At 43.1% G+C, this 27,986-nt stretch overlaps 1 pseudogene; it reads right to left on the bottom strand.

Moving 5' to 3' along the window:
- Positions 1–27,986, bottom strand: part of LOC124006000 — a 181,360-nt pseudogene that overhangs the window by 59,308 nt on the left and 94,066 nt on the right.

Genomic DNA, 27,986 nt, shown 5'->3' with positions numbered 1-27,986 from the left:
TAAGGAGAGAGAGGGAACAGTCAGAGGTGGGAGGGAAGGAGAGAGAGGGAACAGTCGGAGGTGGGAGGGAAGGAGAGAGAGGGAACAGTCGGTGGTGGGAAGGAAGGAGAGAGAGGGAACAGTCGGAGGTGGGAGGGAAGGAGAGAGAGGGAACAGTCGGAGGTGGGAGGGAAGGAGAGAGAGGGAACAGTCAGAGGTGGGAGGGAAGGACCGAGAGAACAAAATCAGGAGAGAAGGAGAGAGAGGGAACAGTCAGAGGTGGGAGGGAAGGAGAGAGAGGGAACAGTAAGAGGTGGGAGGGAAGGAGAGAGAGGGAACAGTCAGAGGTGGGAGGGAAGGAGAGAGAGGGAACAGTCAGAGGTGGGAGGGAAGGAGAGAGAGGGAAGAGTCAGAGGTGGGAGGGAAGGAGAGAGAGGGAACAGTCAGAGGTGGGAGGGAAGGAGAGAGAGAACACAATCAGGAGAGAAGGAGAGAGAGGGAACAGTCAGAGGTGGGAGGGAAGGAGAGAGAGGGAACAGTCAGAGGTGGGAGGGAAGGAGAGAGAGAACACAATCAGGAGAGAAGGAGAGAGAGGGAACAGTCAGAGGTGGGAGGGAAGGAGAGAGAGGGAAGAGTCAGAGGTGGGAGGGAAGGAGAGAGAGGGAACAGTCAGAGGTGGGAGGGAAGGAGAGAGAGGGAACAGTCAGAGCTGGGAGCGAAGGAGAGAGAGGGAACAGTCAGAGCTGGGAGCGAAGGAGAGAGAGGGAACAGTCAGAGGTGGGAGGGAAGGAGAGAGAGGGAACAGTCAGAGGTGGGAGGGAAGGAGAGAGAGGGAACAGTCAGAGGTGGGAGGGAAGGAGAGAGAGGGAACAGTCAGAGGTGGGAGGGAAGGAGAGAGAGGGAACAGTCAGAGGTGGGAGGGAAGGAGAGAGAGGGAACAGTCAGAGGTGGGAGGGAAGGAGAGAGAGGGAACAGTAAGAGGTGGGAGGGAAGGAGAGAGAGAACACAATCAGGAGAGAAGGAGAGAGAGGGAACAGTCAGAGGTGGGAGGGAAGGAGAGAGAGGGAACAGTAAGAGGTGGGAGGGAAGGAGAGAGAGGGAACAGTCAGAGGTGGGAGAGAAGGAGAGAGAGGGAACAGTCAGAGGTGGGAGGGAAGGAGAGAGAGGGAACAGTCAGAGGTGGGAGGGAAGGAGAGAGAGGGAACAGTCAGAGGTGGGAGGGAAGGAGAGAGAGGGAACAGTAAGATGTGGGAGGGAAGGAGAGAGAGAACACAATCAGGAGAGAAGGAGAGAGAGGGAACAGTCAGAGGTGGGAGGGAAGGAGAGAGAGGGAACAGTAAGAGGTGGGAGGGAAGGAGAGAGAGGGAACAGTAAGAGGTGGGAGGGAAGGAGAGAGAGAACACAATCAGGAGAGAAGGAGAGAGAGGGAACAGTCAGAGGTGGGAGGGAAGGAGAGAGAGGGAACAGTCAGAGGTGGGAGGGAAGGAGAGAGAGGGAACAGTAAGAGGTGGGAGGGAAGGAGAGAGAGAACACAATCAGGAGAGGAGAGAGAGGGAACAGTCAGAGGTGGGAGGGAAGGAGAGAGAGGGAACAGTAAGAGGTGGGAGGGAAGGAGAGAGAGGGAACAGTCAGAGGTGGGAGCGAAGGAGAGGTAAGAAGTTGTCATGCCAATAAAGCATTGCTGACGACCCCCAAGGATCAGAGGTCAAAGATACATTTTGACTCGGCCACAGTCGGCACAACATGTGAACTGCTTTATGACTGTGTCCTTATTCAGACCCAACTCCCCACTGCAGCTGCTAGAGGGCACCATCAAGGTGTCCAGACCGCTACCCAATAGAGTTATTATCACACATCTGTAGTGTAGTTCAGACAGATCTATAAAACAGCTGTTATATTGATCCTGCTGGGCCAGTATCAGTCAGTGTCCTTTAGTATCTGATAAAACCCTGCAACACTAAGTTGAGGTTTTATTTCAGTTTTAATAGCTGCCTCTCTGTTAGTTTAAGGACCAGTAATTTAACTGAAGGTAACTACATTTTAAAAAACCTTGTTTCAAGTACACACATATGCAGCATGTACATACTAAGGCACTTGCGCACACACACACACACACACACACCCACACACACAGTGGCTGCTGATTGAGATGTGTGTGTGTTGACAGGCCGAGAGGTGAGGTGGTGACCTGGCCAGGCAGTAATAATGGGCTGCTCATCAGCTTTATCTCTCTCTGGACAACTAAACAGAGGTCAGAGAGAGAGCACAGAGGAAAAAGCCCATTATAGCTAGCATCTGTCTGCGTGTGTGTGTGTGTGTGTGTGTGTGTGGGTTTTGAGGGAGAGAAAGTGTTTCTGTGTGTACAGTACATGCGCCAAATTGCACATTGGCTCCCACTCAGATTTAAATACCAATTGTGTTTCCGGAACACCTGATTTACTTAACAAAAGGTGCATCTCAATAGGTGGTCCAGGTAAGTCATGACATAGCACAAGTGGGGGGGGGGGTTGGGTTTCCTCTTTTGTCCTCTATTGCCCCTCTATTGTTCCTCAAGCAAGAGGTGAAGACAATGACATCACAGATTCCCATCAAACCAACACAGTGAATGCCCTACTCCTTGGACTTTGCAGTTGTGCCTAAAAAACACTATATTGCTCAAAACATGTATCTTTTTCTACCCTTTAGTGTGTGTACTTTACTGTACTTACACTTAGGATATTGCTTTTCAACAGTAAAAGTCCAAAAATGGCTAAAGGACGTCTTTAACAAGTGGCTCTTCACAAACAAGGCTTTTCTTCACAAACTATGCTTTACAGACGATGAACAAACTGCTTATCTGAATGAGTTCTCCATTCATGTTCCTCCTTAACCACCTTACCTACTACACCCTCACAACAGAGTGGTATGTGTCTAAGAAAGTATCCCTGCAGAGAATGTCTTTCAATAAACATGATAATGTATGCTAATGTAGTATCGGGGTATTACACTGTCGGGTCAGTTTATTATGTACACCACCCAGTTCACGAAAATGGTCCGCTCCTACAGACAGTGAGTCAAGTGGCAGTGAGTGACCTGCTACATAATGCAGGCATACAGGGATTGAGGCACTCAGTTACTGTTCAATTCAATGGGCCAAACGAGTGACCTAAGTGACTGAGTGTGATATGATAATCAGTGCTAGGCGCGCCGGTTCCAGTGTCTCAGAAACGGTCGGCCCCCTGGGCTTTTCACGCAGGACGGCAGTCCTGTGGGTGAAAACAGCTCGTTGATGTGAGGTCGAAGGAGAATGGCAAGAATCGTGCAAGGTAACAGGCAGGCCACAAACAGGCAAATAACTGTGCATTACAACAGTGGTATGCAGAACTGCAGAACAGCATCTCGGAACGCACGGACGGGCTATTGGAGCAGACGACCACACCGGGTTCAAGAAGAAGTGGCTCCAGTGGGCACGCGATCACAAACACTAGACAATTGAGGAGTGGAAAAAATTCCCCACACCATTACACCACCAGCCTGTACCAGGCTGGATGGGGCCATGGAGTCATGCTGCTGACACCAATTCCTGACTCTGCCATCAGCATGACGCAACAGGAACCGGGATTTGTCAGATAAGGCAATGTCTTCCTGGCACACAAGTATGTCCCTTGACACCAATTAGGCAATGCCTCCGAGAATTCAGGCTGTTCTGGAGGCAAAGGGGGACCTGACCCGGTACTAGATGGGTGTACCCAAGTGTATCTGTGTATGAGTTTGCGAGAGAGAGATGATGCTAAGCATCAAGGAGCGGCCAAGCCTGAGGCTTCAGAGCACTGTACACACACGGCACGCACACCACTACCACGGTTCCAACTAGACACACACCGTTAACCACAGTATGACACCGGTTGTAGTATATCATGTTAGGGCTCAGTAAAACTGACATCAAACTCCACACACAATACAACTAGCTAAAAGTCAACTGCCTGTGCAAGTGATAAAAGCAAGATCAACAATTAGGATGCAATGTCCCTGTACAAACATACAGCACATAGCCCTGACTCCATTGGACTGTCCTGTAGCTCTCTACTCTATACTGATGCACTAGGCAGTACTACCATCACTCCATTCTCTGTAATACTGCCAGCTCTTCTGTTATTCAGATCTACATAACTAGCTCCCTCCACCACCGCCAACAGTGATACTCACAAGCACAACTCAGCATGCAATGAAGTGTTAATTTACTTAGCAAGATTGTGACAGACAGGATGGTTAATTGTTGATTTAATTTGGCCAGCCCTTGATAGTCAATGTTTGGCCCCTTACTTTGACAGGCTTTGGCGGAACGGGCGGAGGAGCTGGCGGAGTGGGCAGAGGAGCGGGCAGAGGAGCCAGCGGAGTGGGCAGAGGAGTGGGCAGAGGAGCGGGCAGAGGAGCCAGCGGAGCGGGTGGAGGAGCCAGCAGAGGAGCAGGCGGAACTGGCGGAGCTGGTGTAGCGGGCGGAGGAGCTGGCGGAGCGGGGAAGGAGCTGGTGGAGTGGGGGGAGGAGCTGGAGGAGTGGGGGGAGGAGCAGGTGGAACTGGAGGAGGAGCTGGCGGAGCTGGGGTAGCGGGCGGAGGAACTGGCGGAGGAGCTGGCTGAGAGGAAGGAGGAGCTGGCGGAGTGGGTGCAGGAGCTGGCGCAGGAGCTGGCGGAGGGGGAGGAGGAGCTGGCGGAGCGGTTGCAGGAGCTGGCGAAGCGGGCGCAGGAGCTGGCACAGGAGCTGGCGGAGCGGGGAAGGAGCTGGTGGAGTGGGGGGAGGAGCTGGAGGAGTGGGGGGAGGAGCAGGTGGAACTGGAGGAGGAGCTGGCGGAGCTGGGGTAGCGGGCGGAGGAACTGGCGGAGGAGCTGGCTGAGAGGAAAGAGGAGCTGGCGGAGTGGGTGCAGGAGCTGGCGCAGGAGCTGGCGGAGGGGGAGGAGGAGCTGGCGGAGCGAGCGCAGGAGCTGGCGGAGGCGCTGGCGGAGCTGGAAGAGTGGGAGGAGGAGCTGGCGGAGCGAGTGCAGGAGCTTGCGGAGGCGCTGGCGGAGCTGGAGGAGTGGGAGGAGGAGCTGGCGGAGCGAGTACAGGAGCTGGCGGAGCAGACGGAGGCGCTGGCGGAGCTGCCTGAGTGGAAGGAGGAGCAGGGGGAGCTGGCAGAGCGGGAGGAGAAGCTGGTGGAGGAGCTGGCAGAGCGGGAGGAGGATCTGGCGGAGCGGGAGGAGGATCTGGCGGAGCGGGCGCAGGAGCTGGTGGAGGAGCTGGTGGAGGAGCTGGCAGAGCGGGAGGAGGAGCTGGCAGAGCGGGAGGAGGAGCTGGTGGAGGAGCTGGTGGAGGAGCTGGCAGAGCGGGAGGAGGAGCTGGCAGAGTGGGAGGAGGATCTGGCGGAGCGGGAGGAGGATCTGGCGGAGCGGGAGGAGGATCTGGCGGAGCGGGCGCAGGAGCTGGTGGAGGAGCTGCCACTTACTCACACTCTACTCCACTTTACCGCTCTCTTTTTTCCTATCACTCTTGCTCCATCTCTACCTTTGTGTCTGATCAAAACATTTCCTCTGGGTACAGTACATCCAGTACAGTATAAACAGAACGTAGGTCTATGTACGGGGTGGAGGGGTTTGCATGCACATGGCTTGTGTGTATAGTATGTTATGTGCTTACATGCATGTGTGTGTAATGTGTGAAATGTGAAATGTGAAATGTGAAATGTGTGTGTGTGTGTGTGTGTGTGTGTGTGTGTGTGTGTGTGTGTGTGTGTGTGTGTGTGTGTGTGTGTGTGTGTGTGTGTGTGTGTGTGTGTGTGTGTGTGTGTGTGTGTGTGTGTGTGTGTGTGTGTGTGTGTGTGTGTGTGTGTGTGTGTGTGTGTGTGTGTGTGTGTGTGTGTGTGTGTGTGTGTGTGTGTGTGTGTGTGTGTGTGTGTGTGTGTGTGTGTGTGTGTGTGTGTGTGTGTGTGTGTGTGTGTGTGTGTGTGTGTGTGTGTGTGTGTGTGTGTGTGTGTGTGTGTGTGTGTGTGTGTGTGTGTGTGTGTGTGTGTGTGTGTGTGTGTGTGTGTGTGTGTGTGTGTGTGTGTGTGGAGAGGAGATGAAGATGAAAGCCAGGCACAGTTCTTTGTTTTCTCAGAGGGACACGGTGGGAGGCACAGAGGAACCACACACTCAACTCAGCCTTTTACAACCTAATGATGTAGCAATTAAACAGGACAATGAGAGAGTGGGTTGTTTTGCATGACCACGGTTACATGTCAGACCGGTCCCTCAGGCTATGAGGCTACCAGACTGAAAATGAGCTATTATACTAAAATGTGTATTTTCCTTTGCAGTACTTTTCTTGCACCCGTCAGTCTGTTTATCTACACCACTGTTTTATACGTCTAGTCAGAGTGTCGTTGTCAGTGTGTGTTACCTGTATCCGACTGTGTGTTTGTGTGTGTGTTCTCTGAGTGTGTTTCTGTTTCATTGCAGTTTATCACTCTTTGGTCTGCACTATCAGCTTGGGCGTACAGTAGTGACAGATCGTCACGGCAACTCAGACACGTTCAAAAGATCATTGGCAGTGTAAAAATAGCCCCAAACGAAGGCAAATATAGACATTAATGAGCGTGTTGCGGTCCTGTGTAACGGCAGGCAGGCGGCGTGGAGTCCCAGGTGGCCTAGCGTCTCCGCCGTGTCTGAACGTCTACATAGAAAAACGCTTCCCCCCCGACAGACACCCTGTCAACGCAACAGGACATGAAACCCCATCAAAGACAGAGTACTGTATTGTACAGAAGATGAAAGATACACTTCACTACCACCACCACACACACACACCCCTAGAGAGAGTGACAGATAAAAAAAAACAGATGGATGGGAGAGAGGAAGAGAGAGGGGTGGATGGGAGAGAAGGGGAGAGAGACAGAGTCATCATCCTTTCATCCACATCAATGGGCATCCATCCATCGCAATGCCTCTTTCCTGTCTGCAGTCTACACTAGAGCACCTCTCAGTACCTCTCCACTAAATGACACTGGCCTTCAATACATGTCAACATCTCTAACTAAAACAAGCAGTAAACCTCCCAGTCTACAACTATACTGACTAAAACTTGCTCTCAGCACCATACAATAGACCTACACCATGCATACTGGTGTACCGGCCATAGACACCAATTCACTGACTAGAACAGATTCATTTTTATTTATCTGTTATTTTACCAGGTAAGTTGACTGAGAACACTTTCTCATTTGCAGCAACGACCTGGGGTATAGTTACAGGGGAGAAGAGGGGGACAAATGAGCCAATTGTAAACTGGGGATTATTAGGTGACCGTGATGGTTCGAGGGCCAGATTGGGGTTAACACCCCTACTCTTACGATAAGTGCCATGGGATCTTTAATGACCTCAGAGAGTCAGGACACCCGTTTAACATCCCATCCGAAAGACAGCACCCTATTGGGGGCAGTGTCCCCAATCACTGCCCTGGGGCATTGGGATATTTCTTCTTTTTTTTTTAGACCAGAGGAAAGAGTGCCTCCTACTGGCCCCCCAACACCACTTCCAGCAGCATCTGGTCTCCCATCCAGGGACTGACCAGGACCAACCCTGCTTAGCTTCAGAAGCAAACCAGCAGTGATATACAGGGTGGTATGCTGCTGGCGATGGCTCTAAAGCCACGATGGACTCGTGGCCATGGCTCTAAAACGGCTCAATCTGGGTTCAAAAGTAATACACTATATAGGGAATAGGGTGCCTCTCCTCCGCACCAAAAGAGGTGCGGAGGAGAGCTGTCCTGCTGTACCCTAACCTGGCCACTAGGTGGCTCTTCAACTCCACTGCTGAGCTGAGCCACTGTACACTTCTCTGGTGCTGGGTCGCTGTGACAGGCCTGCACCTTTCATCTCACAGAGAGGACCCATCAAACTGGAGAGAAAAACTAGTGGTCTCCTCAGTGTAGGTGGAGTTCTCACACAGGCATACTCACCATGCACTCGTACACCACACACATTACATGTACACACATGCTAAGGGCACACGCATGCTAAGGGCTAACACATGCTGAGGGCACACACATGCTAAGGGCACACACATGCTAAGGGCTAACACAAGCTGAGGGCACACGCATGCTAAGGGCTAACGCATGCTGAGGGCACACACATGCTAAGGGAACACATGCTAAGGGCTAACACATGCTGAGGGCTAACACATGCTAAGGGCACACACATGCTAAGGGCACACACATGCTAAGGGCACACACATGCTAAGGGCACACACATGCTGAGGGCACACACATGCTGAGGGCTAACACATGCTAAGGGCTAACACATGCTAAGGGCACACACATGCTAAGGGCACACACATGCTAAGGGCTAACACATGCTGAGGGCACACACATGCTAAGGGCACACACATGCTAAGGGCACACACATGCTGAGGGCTAACACATGCTGAGGGCACACGCATGCTAAGGGCTAACACATGCTGAGGGCACACGCATGCTAAGGGCTAACACATGCTGAGGGCACACACATGCTACGAGCACACACATGCTGAGGGCACACACATGCTGAGGGCACACGCATGCGAAATAACCCTTATCAAAAGTAGTATGGAGAGGCCAACAGATGGTCTGACCAATTATAATAATAATAATAATAATATATGCCATTTAGCAGACGCTTTTATCCAAAGCGACTTACAGTCATGTGTGCATACATTCTACGTATGGGTGGTCCCGGGGATTGAACCCACTTCCCTGGCATTACAAGCGCCATGCTCTACCAACTGAGCTACAGGACCACCCAATTATGTTCCACTTAATGAGAAATGTTGACTCTTTCACTCTGATAGACATGATTTGCATAGACATGATGAACTAGCTCAATAAATAACCATTATTCCAGCAGCACTCTTTATTCTAGTGGCTGCATAAAGATATCTAAGATAGATTGACAGCCTCTTCAACCCCCGAGTCAATTAATGAACATTATGACAGAAAATATACTGGAATAACTTTTGACTTTTAAAGGTAGGATAAATAATGGCACATTTTTTAATTGACCTTAGAGGTGCTATATGCTCCACTACATATGCATACGGGAGATTTAAAAACACCTATAAATATTAATGTGCGCCAATTTCCCAGCACAAATAAGTCATGCATTATCCCTTTGTGGGCTTAGAGTGGAATCAGCCTCGTGCTCCCTCCCCCACTAAAACAAGACTGACAATGGATGGAGAGACAGACACGAGGACAGCAGGACTAACAGGACAATGGAGGAGAGAGATCAACTACTACTCTAAAGGTCTTTCTCCAACATGTTCTGCTTATTAACGTCTTAATAAGGCATTTGTAAATATTTTAACAATTAGAAGACTAGCGTTTTTTGACATAGCATAAGTACATCTATATGCAATCCAGTTATTACGCATAGCTTTAATCTGTATAAACCATGGAACAACCAGCTTTAATCTGTATAAACCATGAAAAACCAGCTTTAACCTGTATAAACCATGGAACAACCAGCTTCAATATGTATAAACCATGGAACAACCAGCTTTAACCTGTATAAACCATGGAACAACCAGCATTAACCTGTATAAACCATGGAACAACCAGCTTTAATCTGTATAAACCATGGAACAACTAGTTTTAATCTGTATAAACCATGGAACAACCAGCTTTAATCTGTATAAACCATGGAACAACCAGCTTTAATCTGTATAAACCATGGAACAACCAGCTTTAATCTGTATAAACCATGGAACAACCAGCTTTAATCTGTATAAACCATGGAACAACCAGCTTTAATCTGTATAAACCATGGAACAACCAGCTTTAATCTGTATAAACCATGGAACAACCAGCTTTAATCTGTATAAACCATGGCACAACCAGCTTTAATCTGTATAAACCATGGCACAACCAGCTTTAATATGTATAAACCATGGAACAACCAGCTTTAATCTGTATAAACCATGTCACAACCAACTTTAATCTGTATAAACCATGGAACAACCAGCTTTAATCATATACTGTATAAACCATGGAACAACCAGCGTTAATCTTTATAAACCATGGAACAACCAGCTTTAATCTGTATAAACCATGGAACAACCAGCTTTAACCTGTATAAACCATGGAACAACCAGCTTTAATCTGTATAAACCATGGAACAAACAGCTTTAATAATATACTGTATAAACCATGGAACAACCAGCTTTAATAATATACTGTATAAACCATGGAACAACCAGCGTTAATCTTTATAAACCATGGAACAACCAGCTTTAATCTGTATAAACCATGGAACAACCAGCTTTAACCTGTATAAACCATGGAACAACCAGCTTTAACCTGTATAAACCATGGAACAACCAGCTTTAATCTGTATATACCATGGAACAACCAGCTTTAACCTGTATAAACCATGGAACAACCAGCTTTAATCTGTATAAACCATGGAACAACCAGCTTTAATCTGTATAAACCATGGAACAACCAGCTTTAATCTGTATAAACCATGGAACAACCATCTTTAATCTGTATAAACCATGGAACAAACAGCTTTAATCTGTATAAACAATGGAACAACCAGCTTTAATCTGTATAAACCATGGAACAACCAGTTTTAACCTGTATAAACCATGGAACAACCAGCTTTAATCTGTATAAACCATGGAACAACAGGCTTTAACCTGTATAAACCATGGAACAACCAGCTTTAATCTCTATAAACCATGGAACAACCAGTTTTAATCTGTATAAACCATGGAAGAACCAGCTTTAACCTGTATAAACCATGGCACAATCAGCTTTAATATGTATAAACCATGGAACAACCAGCTTTAACCTGTATAAACCATGGAACAACCAGCATTAACCTGTATAAACCATGGAACAACCAGCTTTAATCTGTATAAACCATGGAACAACTAGTTTTAATCTGTATAAACCATGGAACAACCAGCTTTAATCTGTATAAACCATGGAACAACCAGCTTTAATCTGTATAAACCATGGCACAACCAGCTTTAATATGTATAAACCATGGAACAACCAGCTTTAATCTGTATAAACCATGTCACAACCAACTTTAATCTGTATAAACCATGGAACAACCAGCTTTAATCATATACTGTATAAACCATGGAACAACCAGCGTTAATCTTTATAAACCATGGAACAACCAGCTTTAATCTGTATAAACCATGGAACAACCAGCTTTAACCTGTATAAACCATGGAACAACCAGCTTTAATCTGTATAAACCATGGAACAAACAGCTTTAATAATATACTGTATAAACCATGGAACAACCAGCTTTAATAATATACTGTATAAACCATGGAACAACCAGCGTTAATCTTTATAAACCATGGAACAACCAGCTTTAATCTGTATAAACCATGGAACAACCAGCTTTAACCTGTATAAACCATGGAACAACCAGCTTTAACCTGTATAAACCATGGAACAACCAGCTTTAATCTGTATATACCATGGAACAACCAGCTTTAACCTGTATAAACCATGGAACAACCAGCTTTAATCTGTATAAACCATGGAACAACCAGCTTTAATCTGTATAAACCATGGAACAACCAGCTTTAATCTGTATAAACCATGGAACAACCATCTTTAATCTGTATAAACCATGGAACAAACAGCTTTAATCTGTATAAACAATGGAACAACCAGCTTTAATCTGTATAAACCATGGAACAACCAGTTTTAACCTGTATAAACCATGGAACAACCAGCTTTAATCTGTATAAACCATGGAACAACAGGCTTTAACCTGTATAAACCATGGAACAACCAGCTTTAATCTCTATAAACCATGGAACAACCAGTTTTAATCTGTATAAACCATGGAAGAACCAGCTTTAACCTGTATAAACCATGGCACAATCAGCTTTAATATGTATAAACCATGGAACAACCAGCTTTAACCTGTATAAACCATGGAACAACCAGCATTAACCTGTATAAACCATGGAACAACCAGCTTTAATCTGTATAAACCCTGGAACAACCAGCTTTAATCTGTATAAACCATGGAACAACCAGCTTTAATCTGTATAAACCATGGAACAACCATCTTTAATAATATATATGGTATAAAACATTGAAACAACCAGCTTTAATCATATACTGTATAAACCATGGAACAAACATCTTTAATCATATACTGTATAAACCATGGAACAACCAGCTTTAATCATATACTGTATAAACCATGGAACAAACAGCTTTAATCATATACTGTATGAAACCATGGAACAACCATCTTTAATAATATACTATATAAACCATGGAACACACAGCTTTAATCATATACTGTATAAACCATGGAACAAACAGCTTTAATCATATACTGTATAAACCAAGGAACAACCAGCTTTAATCATATACTGTATAAACCATGGAACAAACAGCTTTAATCATATACTGTATAAACCATGGAACAACCAGCTTTAATCATATACTGTATAAACCATGGAACAACCAGCTTTAACCTGTATAAACCATGGAACAACCAGCTTTAATCTGTATAAACCATGGAACAACCAGATTTAATCTGTATAAACCATGGAACAACCAGCTTTAATCTGTATAAACCATGGCACAACCAGCTTTAATCTGTATAAACCATGGCACAACCAGCTTTAATCTGTATAAACCATGGAACAACCAGCTTTAATCTGTATAAACCATGTCACAACCAACTTTAATCTGTATAAACCATGGAACAACCAGCTTTAATCATATACTGTATAAACCATGGAACAACCAGCGTTAATCTTTATAAACCATGGAACAACCAGCTTTAATCTGTATAAACCATGGAACAACCAGCTTTAACCTGTATAAACCATGGAACAACCAGCTTTAATCTGTATAAACCATGGAACAAACAGCTTTAATAATATACTGTATAAACCATGGAACAACCAGCTTTAATAATATACTGTATAAACCATGGAACAACCAGCGTTAATCTTTATAAACCATGGAACAACCAGCTTTAATCTGTATAAACCATGGAACAACCAGCTTTAACCTGTATAAACCATGGAACAACCAGCTTTAACCTGTATAAACCATGGAACAACCAGCTTTAATCTGTATATACCATGGAACAACCAGCTTTAACCTGTATAAACCATGGAACAACCAGCTTTAATCTGTATAAACCATGGAACAACCAGCTTTAATCTGTATAAACCATGGAACAACCAGCTTTAATCTGTATAAACCATGGAACAACCATCTTTAATCTGTATAAACCATGGAACAAACAGCTTTAATCTGTATAAACAATGGAACAACCAGCTTTAATCTGTATAAACCATGGAACAACCAGTTTTAACCTGTATAAACCATGGAACAACCAGCTTTAATCTGTATAAACCATGGAACAACAGGCTTTAACCTGTATAAACCATGGAACAACCAGCTTTAATCTCTATAAACCATGGAACAACCCGTTTTAATCTGTATAAACCATGGAAGAACCAGCTTTAACCTGCATAAACCATGGCACAATCAGCTTTAATATGTATAAACCATGGAACAACCAGCTTTAACCTGTATAAACCATGGAACAACCAGCATTAACCTGTATAAACCATGGAACAACCAGCTTTAATCTGTATAAACCCTGGAACAACCAGCTTTAATCTGTATAAACCATGGAACAACCAGCTTTAATCTGTATAAACCATGGAACAACCATCTTTAATAATATATATGGTATAAAACATTGAAACAACCAGCTTTAATCATATACTGTATAAACCATGGAACAAACATCTTTAATCATATACTGTATAAACCATGGAACAACCAGCTTTAATCATATACTGTATAAACCATGGAACAAACAGCTTTAATCATATACTGTATGAAACCATGGAACAACCATCTTTAATAATATACTATATAAACCATGGAACACACAGCTTTAATCATATACTGTATAAACCATGGAACAAACAGCTTTAATCATATACTGTATAAACCAAGGAACAACCAGCTTTAATCATATACTGTATAAACCATGGAACAAACAGCTTTAATCATATACTGTATAAACCATGGAACAACCAGCTTTAATCATATACTGTATAAACCATGGAACAACCAGCTTTAACCTGTATAAACCATGGAACAACCAGCTTTAATCTGTATAAACCATGGAACAACCAGATTTAATCTGTATAAACCATGAAACAACCAGCATTAATCTGTATAAACCATGGAACAACCAGCTTTAATCTGTATAAACCATGGAACAACCAGCTTTAACCTGTATAAACTATGGAAAAACCAGCTTTAATCTGTATAAACCATGGCACAACCAGCTTTAATCTGTATAAACCATGACACAACCAGCTTTAACCTGTATAAACCATGGCACAACCAGCTTTAATCTGTATAAACCATGGCACAACCAGCTTTAACCTGTATAAACCATGGCACAACCAGCTTTAATCTGTATAAACCATGGAATAACCAGCTTTAATCTGTATAAACCATGGAACAAACAGCTTTAATCATATACTGTATAAACCATGGAACAAACAGCTTTAATAATATGCTGTATAAACCATGGAACAACCAGCTTTAATCATATACTGTATAAACCATGGAACAAACAGCTTTAATCATATACTGTATAAACCATGGAACAAACAGCTTTAATCATATACTGTATAAACCATGGAACAACCAGCTTTAATCATATACTGTATAAACCATGGAACAAACAGCTTTAATCATATACTGTATAAACCATGGAACAACCATCTTTAATGATATACTGTATAAACCATGGAATAACCAGCTTTAATCTGTATTAACCATGGAACAAACAGCTTTAATAATATGCTGTATAAACCATGGAACAACCAGCTTTAATCATATACTGTATAAACCATGGAACAACCAGCTTTAATCATATACTGTATAAAACATTGAAACAACCAGCTTGAATCATATACTGTATAAACCAAGGAACAACCAGCTTTAATCATATACTGTATAAACCATGGAACAAACAGCTTTAATCATATACTGTATAAACCATGGAACAAACAGCTTTAATCTGTATAAACCATGGCACAACCAGCTTTAATCTGTATAAACAATGGAACAACCAGCTTTAATCTGTATAAACCATGGAACAAACAGCTGTAATCATATACTGTATAAACCATGGAACAACCAGCTTTAATCTGTATAAACCATGGAACAACCAGCTTTAATCTGTATAAACCATGGAACAACCAGCTTTAACCTGTATAAACCATGGAACAACCAGCTTTAATCTGTATAAACCATGGAACAACCAGCTTTAATCTGTATAAACCATGGAACAACCAGCTTTAATCTGTATAAACCATGGAACAACCAGCATTAACCTGTATAAACCATGGCACAACCAGCTTTAATCTGTATAAACCATGGAACAAACAGCTTTAATCATATACTGTATAAACCATGGAACAACCAGCTTTAATCATATACTGTATAAAAAATTGAAACAACCAGCTTGAATCATATACTGTATGAACCAAGGAACAACCAGCTTTAATCATATACTGTATAAACCATGGAACAACCAGCTTTAATCATATACTGTATAAAACATTGAAACAACCAGCTTGAATCATATACTGTATAAACCAAGGAACAACCAGCTTTAATCATATACTGTATAAACCATGGAACAAACAGCTTTAATCATATACTGTATAAACCATGGAACAAACAGCTTCAATCTGTATAAACCATGGCACAACCAGCTTTAATCTGTATAAACAATGGAACAACCAGCTTTAATCTGTATAAACCATGGAACAAACAGTTGTAATCATATACTGTATAAACCATGGAACAACCAGCTTTAATCTGTATAAACCATGGAACAACCAGCTTTAATCTGTATAAACCATGGAACAACCAGCTTTAATCTGTATAAACCATGGAACAACCAGCTTTAACCTGTATAAACCATGGAACAACCAGCTTTAATCTGTATAAACCATGGAACAACCAGCTTTAATCTGTATAAACCATGGAACAACCAGCTTTAATCTGTATAAACCATGGAACAACCAGCATTAACCTGTATAAACCATGGCACAACCAGCTTTAATCTGTATAAACCATGGAACAAACAGCTTTAACCTGTATAAACCATGGCACAACCAGCTTTAACCTGTATAAACCATGGAACAACCAGCTTTAATCTGTATAAACCATGGAACAAACAGCTTTAACCTGTATAAACCATGGCACAACCAGCTTTAATCTGTATAAACCATGGAACAAACAGCTTTAATCATATACTGTATAAACCATGGAACAACCAGCTTTAATCATATACTGTATAAAAAATTGAAACAACCAGCTTGAATCATATACTGTATGAACCAAGGAACAACCAGCTTTAATCATATACTGTATAAACCATGGAACAACCAGCTTTAATCATATACTGTATAAAACATTGAAACAACCAGCTTGAATCATATACTGTATAAACCAAGGAACAACCAGCTTTAATCATATACTGTATAAACCATGGAACAAACAGCTTTAATCATATACTGTATAAACCATGGAACAAACAGCTTCAATCTGTATAAACCATGGCACAACCAGCTTTAATCTGTATAAACAATGGAACAACCAGCTTTAATCTGTATAAACCATGGAACAAACAGCTGTAATCATATACTGTATAAACCATGGAACAACCAGCTTTAATCTGTATAAACCATGGAACAACCAGCTTTAATCTGTATAAACCATGGAACAACCAGCTTTAACCTGTATAAACCATGGAACAACCAGCTTTAATCTGTATAAACCATGGAACAACCAGCTTTAATCTGTATAAACCATGGAACAACCAGCTTTAATCTGTATAAACCATGGAACAACCAGCATTAACCTGTATAAACCATGGCACAACCAGCTTTAATCTGTATAAACCATGGAACAAACAGCTTTAACCTGTATAAACCATGGCACAACCAGCTTTAACCTGTATAAACCATGGAACAACCAGCTTTAATCTGTATAAACCATGGAACAAACAGCTTTAATCATATACTGTATAAACCATGGAACAAACAGCTTTAATCATATACTGTATAAAACATTGAAACAACCAGCTTGAATCATATACTGTATAAACCATGGAACAACCAGCTTTAATCTGTATTAACCATAGAACAAACAGCTTTAATCATATACTGTATAAACCATGGAACAAACAGCTTTAATCATATACTGTATAAACCGTGGAACAAACAGCTTTAATCATATACTGTATAAACCATGGAACAAACAGCTTTAATCATATACTGTATAAACCATGGAACAAACAGCTTTAATCATATACTGTATAAACCATGGAACAACCAGCTTTAATCATATACTGTATAAACCATGGAACAAACAGCTTTAATCATATACTGTATAAACCATGGAACAAACAGCTTTAATCATGTACTGTATAAACCATGGAACAAACAGCTTTAATCATATACTGTATAAACCATGGAACAACCAGCTTTAATCATATACTGTATAAACCATGGAACAACCAGCTTTAATCATATACTGTATAAACCATGGAACAAACAGCTTTAATCATATACTGTATAAACCATGGAACAAACAGCTTTAATCATATACTGTATAAACCATGGAACAAACAGCTTTAATCATATACTGTATAAACCATGGAACAACCAGCTTTAATCATATACTCTATAAACCATGGAACAACCAGCTTTAATAATATGCTGTATAAACCATGGAACAGCCAGCTTTAATCTGTATAAACCATGGAACAACCAGCATTAACCTGTATAAACCATGGCACAACCAGCTTTAATCTGTATAAACCATGGAACAAACAGCTTTAACCTGTATAAACCATGGCACAACCAGCTTTAACCTGTATAAACCATGGAACAACCAGCTTTAATCTGTATAAACCATGGAACAAACAGCTTTAATCATATACTGTATAAACCATGGAACAAACAGCTTTAATCATATACTGTATAAACCATGGAACAACCAGCTTTAATCTGTATTAACCATAGAACAAACAGCTTTAATCATATACTGTATAAACCATGGAACAAACAGCTTTAATCATATACTGTATAAACCATGGAACAAACAGCTTTAATCATATACTGTATAAACCATGGAACAAACAGCTTTAATCATATACTGTATAAACCATGGAACTAACAGCTTTAATCATATACTGTATAAACCATGGAACAACCAGCTTTAATCATATACTGTATAAAAAATTGAAACAACCAGCTTGAATCATATACTGTATGAACCAAGGAACAACCAGCTTTAATCATATACTGTATAAACCATGGAACAACCAGCTTTAATCATATACTGTATAAAACATTGAAACAACCAGCTTGAATCATATACTGTATGAACCAAGGAACAACCAGCTTTAATCATATACTGTATAAACCATGGAACAACCAGCTTTAATCATATACTGTATAAACCATGGAACAACCAGCTTTAATCATATACTGTATAAAACATTGAAACAACCAGCTTGAATCATATACTGTATAAACCAAGGAACAACCAGCTTTAATCATATACTGTATAAACCATGGAACAAACAGCTTTAATCATATACTGTATAAACCATGGAACAAACAGCTTCAATCTGTATAAACCATGGCACAACCAGCTTTAATCTGTATAAACAATGGAACAACCAGCTTTAATCTGTATAAACCATGGAACAAACAGCTGTAATCATATACTGTATAAACCATGGAACAACCAGCTTTAATCTGTATAAACCATGGAACAACCAGCTTTAATCTGTATAAACCATGGAACAACCAGCTTTAATCTGTATAAACCATGGAACAACCAGTTTTAATCTGTATAAACCATGGAACAACCAGCATTAACCTGTATAAACCATGGCACAACCAGCTTTAATCTGTATAAACCATGGAACAAACAGCTTTAACCTGTATAAACCATGGCACAACCAGCTTTAACCTGTATAAACCATGGAACAACCAGCTTTAATCTGTATAAACCATGGAACAAACAGCTTTAATCATATACTGTATAAACCATGGAACAAACAGCTTTAATCATATACTGTATAAAACATTGAAACAACCAGCTTGAATCATATACTGTATAAACCATGGCACAACCAGCTTTAATCTGTATAAACAATGGAACAACCAGCTTTAATCTGTATAAACCATGGAACAACCAGCATTAATCTGTATAAACCATGGAACAACCAGCTTTAATCTGTATTAACCATAGAACAAACAGCTTTAATCATATACTGTATAAACCATGGAACAAACAGCTTTAATCATATACTGTATAAACTATGGAACAAACAGCTTTAATCATATACTGTATAAACCATGGAACAAACAGCTTTAATCATATACTGTATAAACCATGGAACAACCAGCTTTAATCATATACTGTATAAACCATGGAACAAACAGCTTTAATCATATACTGTATAAACCATGGAACAAACAGCTTTAATCATGTACTGTATAAACCATGGAACAAACAGCTTTAATCATATACTGTATAAACCATGGAACAACCAGCTTTAATCATATACTGTATAAACCATGGAACAACCAGCTTTAATCATATACTGTATAAACCATGGAACAAACAGCTTTAATCATATACTGTATAAACCATGGAACAAACAGCTTTAATCATATACTGTATAAACCATGGAACAAACAGCTTTAATCATATACTGTATAAACCATGGAACAACCAGCTTTAATCATATACTGTATAAACCATGGAACAAACAGCTTTAATCATATACTGTATAAACCATGGAACAACCAGCTTTAATCATATACTGTATAAACCATGGAACAAACAGCTTTAATCATATACTGTATAAACCATGGAACAACCAGCTTTAATCATATACTGTATAAACCATGGAACAACCAGCTTTAATCATATACTGTATAAACCATGGAACAACCAGCTTTAATAATATGCTGTATAAACCATGGAACAAACAGCTTTAATCATATACTGTATAAACCATGGAACAACCAGCTTTAATCATATACTGTATAAACCATGGAACAAACAGCTTTAATCATATACTGTATAAACCATGGAACAACCAGCTTTAATCATATACTGTATAAACCATGGAACAAACAGCTTTAATCATATACTGTATAAACCATGGAACAACCAGCTTTAATCATATACTGTATAAACCACGGAACAACCAGCTTTAATCATATGCTGTATAAACCATGGAACAGCCAGCTTTAATCTGTATAAACCATGGAACAACCAGCATTAACCTGTATAAACCATGGCACAACCAGCTTTAATCTGTATAAACCATGGAACAAACAGCTTTAACCTGTATAAACCATGGAACAAACAGCTTTAATCTGTATAAACCATGGAACAACCAGCTTTAATCTGTATAAACCATGGAACAAACAGCTTTAACCTGTATAAACCATGGAACAACCAGCTTTAATCTGTATAAACCATGGAACAAACAGCTTTAACCTGTATAAACCATGGAACAACCAGCTTTAATCTGTATAAACCATGGAACAACCAGCTTTAATCTGTATAAACCATGGAACAAACAGCTTTAATCTGTATAAACCATGGAACAGCCAGCTTTAATCTGTATAAACCATGGAACAACCAGCATTAACCTGTATAAACCATGGCACAACCAGCTTTAATCTGTATAAACCATGGAACAAACAGCTTTAACCTGTATAAACCATGGCACAACCAGCTTTAACCTGTATAAACCATGGAACAACCAGCTTTAATCTGTATAAACCATGGAACAAACAGCTTTAATCATATACTGTATAAACCATGGAACAAACAGCTTTAATCATATACTGTATAAACCATGGAACAAACAGCTTTAATCATATACTGTATAAACCATGGAACAAACAGCTTTAATCATATACTGTATAAACCATGGAACAACCAGCTTTAATCATATACTCTATAAACCATGGAACAACCAGCTTTAATAATATGCTGTATAAACCATGGAACAAACAGCTTCAATCTGTATAAACCATGGAACAGCCAGCTTTAATCTGTATAAACCATGGAACAACCAGCATTAACCTGTATAAACCATGGCACAACCAGCTTTAATCTGTATAAACCATGGAACAAACAGCTTTAACCTGTATAAACCATGGCACAACCAGCTTTAACCTGTATAAACCATGGAACAACCAGCTTTAATCTGTATAAACCATGGAACAAACAGCTTTAATCATATACTGTATAAACCATGGAACAAACAGCTTTAATCATATACTGTATAAACCATGGAACAAACAGCTTTAATCATATACTCTATAAACCATGGAACAACCAGCTTTAATAATATGCTGTATAAACCATGGAACAACCAGCTATAATCGTGGGTTTACTCAATTTAATGGTTTAATGGTTAACTTACTGTATCACTGACTAAAGTGTTGCAGCCCCATCTGTACTGAGGGTCTAATTCACAACTCAACAGGAGCACACAGTCCTCTTTACAGTTGATTAGCGTTCTGATGTCTATTTTAGTCTCCTTTCAGGCACTATAAACAACAGATAATTATGTTTATTATTGTGCTACACACAATTAAATGTATATTCCCAGGCATACACACACACTTTATCTTTAACTAATTCATCCATTATGTCAAACCAGGCCACGAGGCACCATTTTTAACCCATTACATAATCTCTCGTCTGTATTTGTGGATTTACAAAGCGTGAAAAGTGATATGATTTGTATATTTATACATTTCCCCATATAAATAGGAGGGAAGATTAGAGGCACATCCATCTTGGGTTGGCCCTGAGGAATAAAGGAAAGGTTAGTAGATTTATCACTCTGCCTCATGTTGCTGTACTGCTCTCTCTCTGCTGGGGGAGATTTAAATACGGAGAGACATACAGTCTGACTAACAGTCGTCCTCTGAGGACTGCTACAGATACACCCGTGTATTCTCCATGCACACACACCATTAACTAAGAGAGTGTGTGCGCACAACACATGCATACACACACGGCACACACAAAAAGACACAGTGAGAATGCGGTAAATGCCGTAGCCCCAGTGGTACAGTAGTTGTGTGAAGTGGAGAGGAGAGGCTTTCAGAAATCACTGAGGGAGCAGCAGGCCAACCCTGACACTGGTGTGTGTGTGTGTGTGTGTGTGTGTGTGTGTGTGTGTGTGTGTGTGTGTGTGTGTGTGTGTGTGTGTGTGTGTGTGTGTGTGTGTGTGTGTGTGTGTGTGTGTGTGTGTGTGTGTGTGTGTGTGTGTGTGTGTGTGTGTGTGTGTGTGTGTGTGTGTGTGTGTGTGAGTGAGTGAGTGGCTGTCTATTGATCCCTGTCCTGTGTGATTGATTCCGTTCATCCTGAGCGCATGGCTACAGTCAATCATGACCAGCAGGTTCTGACCAGCAGGTTCTCATCATACGCTACTCTACTCTGCCTGGACAAGAAATAGTGAGTCTGGTTGGGTCCAACTGGACTAGAGCATGGGCCAAGCTACACACCACTGACTGTCTGTCTACATCTATAGGTGTAGGTCTGTCGGCCCGCATCGGTCTTCAACCAGAACTCTACTCCATGGTCTACACGTTAAATATCCGTACTGTCCTCCTCAAGCACATTCAACACCTGAGCTGTTCTCATTCACAGTATATGTAGAAGGCAGTCAAACACCCAGTAGATAAAACACTTAGACAACACACACAGAGTGATTGAGAGCTGCACTTCACTTCCCTGGCCTGTTAATTGGCCTGTATCTGAGTGCTGTAAAGTTTGTTCATGGTATCTACGGGGGCAGAGCAGGACTCTGACTCTCACACACAGCCTTCCTCTTTGTTTACAGCTCTCCCCTGAGGAACCCGCTCTAAAGAGGTGGCTGACCTCAATTTCTCTCACTTTCCTCTCCTTTAATAAATCTCATGAATAAATGCTCATAAATAACGGTGTTTGTCTGAGGAGAGGAGAGACAGCCTAGGAGCGCACAGCCACTTTACAGTACACAAAGTAACTTTAGTACCCACTCCAGTAGACTGGAGTCTAAGGCTACAGTAACTTTAGTACCCTCTCCAGTAGACTGGAGTCTACAGTTACAGTAGCGTTAGAAAACACTCCAGTAGACTGGTGTCTATGGTTACAGTAACATTAGTAAACACTCCAGTAGACTGGAGTCTACAGTTACAGTAACGTTAGTACCCTCCCCAGTAGACTGGAGTCTACAGTTACAGTAGAGTTAGAAAACACTCCAGTAGACTGGAGTCTACAGTTACAGTAGAGTTAGAAAACACTCCAGTAGACTGGAGTCTACAGTTACAGTAACATTAGTAAACACTCCAGTAGACTGGAGTCTACAGTTACAGTAACGTTAGTACCCTCCCCAGTAGACTGGAGTCTACAGTTACAGAAACATTAGTACCCTCTCCAGTAGACTGGAGTCTACAGTTACAGTAACGTTAGTACCCTCTCCAGTAGACTGGAGTCTACAGTTACAGTAACATTAGTACCCTCTCCAGTAGACTGGAGTCTACAGTTACAGTAACTTTAGTACCCTCCCCAGTAGACTGGAGTCTACAGTTACAGTAACTTTAGTACCCTCTCCAGTAGACTGGAGTCTACAGTTACAGTAACATTAGTAAACACTCCAGTAGACTGGAGTCTACAGTTACAGTAGCGTTAGAAAACACTCCAGTAGACTGGAGTCTACAGTTACAGTAACATTAGTAAACACTCCAGTAGACTGGAGTCTACAGTTACAGTAACATTAGTACCCTCCCCAGTAGACTGGAGTCTACAGTTACAGTAACGTTAGTACCCTCTCCAGTAGAATGGAGTCTACAGTTACAGTAACATTAGTAAACACTCCAGTAGACTGGAGTCTACAGTTACAGTAGCGTTAGAAAACACTCCAGTAGACTGGAGTCTACAGTTACAGTAACATTAGTAAACACTCCAGTAGACTGGAGTCTACAGTTACAGTAACATTAGTAAACACGCCAGTAGACTGGAGTCTACAGTTACAGTAACATTGGTTTCCGGTTCCGGTTGGAGCGAGTGGTCGCATCTGCACGTCGCTCCAACGGGTAGTATAACTTTTTCATTATATTTCATTATATCACAACGGTTTGATTTGTCTTATCCTAGCAATTTCTTCTCAGCTAGCTACATAGCCGTCTTTGTATCAAAGATAATTGCGTAATTATCGTATTTCGCCGTCCTAACGTAGTCTTCACTAGCCAGCTAGCTAACGTCCACTGATTAGCTGCACTGGGAAAACTATTACACTCAACTGAACGACTTGATTAGTTTAGTGTTAGCTAGCTACATAGCTGTCTTTGCTGTCTTCGTATCATCGTATCCAAGATAATTGTGTTGTTTAGGTTTAGAGTGTGTAGTCTTAGAGTGATTATCTTAATTTACCGAGGTTAGCTAGCCAGCTATTTGTCGTCCTTAACGTAGGTGACTCTGCTAGCTAGCCAACAGCTAGCCAACGTCTTCTGTATAGAACTCAACTACCCGGTCGCATTCACAGGTTGTATCACATTTTCACTTCATTTCATTACAGTACAACGGTTTGATTTGTTTGATCGTAGCTAGCTACTTAGCTAGCTACATAGCCGTCTTTGTATCAAAGATAATTGTGTAGTCTAGAGCGATTTTCTAGGTTCGCTAGCCATCTATTGTCGTTCTTTTAACGCAACGTAACGTAAACAACACTGCTAGCTAGCCTGCTAGCCCCGAATAGCAACACTGCAGAAACTATTCACTCAACGGAACGACTTGATTAGTGTAGTGTCAACAACGCACCCACTGCCAGCTGGCCTACTTCAGCAGTACTGTATCATTTTAATCATTTTAGTCAATAAGATTCTTGCTACGTAGCTTAACTTTCTGAACATTCGAGACGTGTAGTCCACTTGTCATTCCAATCTCCTTTGCATTAGCGTAGCCTCTTCTGTAGCCTGTCAACTATGTGTCTGTTTATCCCTGTTCTCTCCTCTCTGCACAGACCATACAAACGCTCCTCACCGCGTGGCCGCGGCCACCCTACTCTGGTGGTCCCAGCGCGCACGACCCACGTGGAGTTCCAGGTCTCCGGTAGCCTCTGGAACTGCCAATCTGCGGTCAACAAGGCAGAGTTCATCTCAGCCTATGCCTCCCTCCAGTCCCTCGACTTCTTGGCACTGACGGAAACATGGATCACCACAGACAACACTGCTACTCCTACTGCTCTCTCTTCGTCCGCCCACGTGTTCTCGCACACCCCGAGAGCGTCTGGTCAGCGGGGTGGTGGCACCGGGATCCTCATCTCTCCCAAGTGGTCATTCTCTCTTTCTCCCCTTACCCATCTGTCTATCGCCTCCTTTGAATTCCATGCTGTCACAGTTACTAGCCCTTTCAAGCTTAATATCCTTATCATTTATCGCCCTCCAGGTTCCCTCGGAGAGTTCATCAATGAGCTTGATGCCTTGATAAGCTCCTTTCCTGAGGACGGCTCACCTCTCACAGTTCTGGGCGACTTTAACCTCCCCACGTCTACCTTTGACTCTTTCCTCTCTGCCTCCTTCTTTCCACTCCTCTCCTCTTTTGACCTCACCCTCTCACCTTCCCCCCCTACTCACAAGGCAGGCAATACGCTCGACCTCATCTTTACTAGATGCTGTTCTTCCACTAACCTCATTGCAACTCCCCTCCAAGTCTCCGACCACTGCCTTGTATCCTTTTCCCTCCCGCTCTCATCCAACACCTCCCACACGGCCCCTACTCGGATGGTATCGCGCCGTCCCAACCTTCGCTCTCTCTCCCCGCTACTCTCTCCTCTTCCATCCTATCATCTCTTCCCTCCGCTCAAACCTTCTCCCACCTATCTCCTGATTCTGCCTCCTCAACCCTCCTCTCCTCCCTCTCTGCATCCCTTGACTCTCTATGTCCCCTATCCTCCAGGCCGGCTCGGTCCTCCCCTCCCGCTCCGTGGCTCGATGACTCATTGCGAGCTCACAGAACAGGGCTCCGGGCAGCCGAGCGGAAATGGAGGAAAACTCGCCTCCCTGCGGACCTGGCATCCTTTCACTCCCTCCTCTCTACATTTTCCTCCTCTGTCTCTGCTGCTAAAGCCACTTTCTACCACGCTAAATTCCAAGCATCTGCCTCTAACCCTAGGAAGCTCTTTGCCACCTTCTCCTCCCTCCTGAATCCTCCGCCCCCTCCCCCCTCCTCCCTCTCTGCAGATGACTTCGTCAACCATTTTGAAAAGAAGGTCGACGACATCCGATCCTCGTTTGCTAAGTCAAACGACACCGCTGGTTCTGCTCACACTGCCCTACCCTGTGCTCTGACCTCTTTCTCCCCTCTCTCCAGATGAAATCTCGCGTCTTGTGACAGCCGGCCGCCCAACAACCTGCCCGCTTGACCCTATCCCCTCCTCTCTTCTCCAGACCATTTCCGGAGACCTTCTCCCTTACCTCACCTCGCTCATCAACTCATCCCTGACCGTTGGCTACGTCCCTTCCGTCTTCAAGAGAGCGAGAGTTGCACCCCTTCTGAAAAAACCTACACTCGATCCCTCCGATGTCAACAATTACAGACCAGTATCCCTTCTTTCTTTTCTCTCCAAAACTCTTGAACGTGCCGTCCTTGGCCAGCTCTCCCGCTATCTCTCTCTGAATGACCTTCTTGATCCAAATCAGTCAGGTTTCAAGACTAGTCATTCAACTGAGACTGCTCTCCTCTGTGTCACGGAGGCGCTCCGCACTGCTAAAGCTAACTCTCTCTCCTCTGCTCTCATCCTTCTAGATCTATCGGCTGCCTTCGATACCGTGAACCATCAGATCCTCCTCTCCACCCTCTCCGAGCTGGGCATCTCCGGCGCGGCCCACGCTTGGATTGCGTCCTACCTGACAGGTCGCTCCTACCAGGTGGCATGGCGAGAATCTGTCTCCTCACCACGCGCTCTCACCACTGGTGTCCCCCAGGGCTCTGTTCTTGGCCCTCTCCTATCACTTGGCTCTGTCATAACCTCACATGGTCTCTCTTATCATTGCTATGCAGACGACACACAATTAATCTTCTCCTTTCCCCCTTCTGATGACCAGGTGGCGAATCGCATCTCTGCATGTCTGGCAGACATATCAGTGTGGATGACGGATCACCACCTCAAGCTGAACCTCGGCAAGACGGAGCTGCTCTTCCTCCCGGGGAAGGACTGCCCGTTCCATGATCTCGCCATCACGGTTGACAACTCCATTGTGTCCTCCTCCCAGAGCGCCAAGAACCTTGGCGTGATCCTGGACAACACCCTGTCGTTCTCAACTAACATCAAGGCGGTGGCCCGTTCCTGTAGTTTCATGCTCTACAACATCCGCAGAGTACGACCCTGCCTCACACAGGAAGCGGCGCAGGTCCTAATCCAGGCACTTGTCATCTCCCGTCTGGATTACTGCAACTCGCTGTTGGCTGGGCTCCCTGCCTGTGCCATTAAACCCCTTCAACTCATCCAGAACGCCGCAGCCCGTCTGGTGTTCAACCTTCCCAAGTTCTCTCACGTCACCCCGCTCCTCCGTTCTCTCCACTGGCTTCCAGTTGAAGCTCGCATCCGCTACAAGACCATGGTGCTTGCCTACGGAGCTGTGAGGGGAACGGCACCTCAGTACCTCCAGGCTCTGATCAGGCCCTACACCCAAACAAGGGCACTGCGTTCATCCACCTCTGGCCTGCTCGCCTCCCTACCACTGAGGAAGTACAGCTCCCGCTCAGCCCAGTCAAAACTGTTCGCTGCCCTGGCCCCCCAATGGTGGAACAAACTCCCTCACGACGCCAGGACAGCGGAGTCAATCACCACCTTCCGGAGACACCTGAAACCCCACCTCTTTAAGGAATACCTAGGATAGGT

Source organism: Oncorhynchus gorbuscha, linkage group LG19 (assembly GCF_021184085.1).
Source record: "Oncorhynchus gorbuscha isolate QuinsamMale2020 ecotype Even-year linkage group LG19, OgorEven_v1.0, whole genome shotgun sequence".
Taxonomy (NCBI): domain Eukaryota; kingdom Metazoa; phylum Chordata; class Actinopteri; order Salmoniformes; family Salmonidae; genus Oncorhynchus; species Oncorhynchus gorbuscha.
This window is presented reverse-complemented; position numbering and strand designations above follow the sequence as displayed.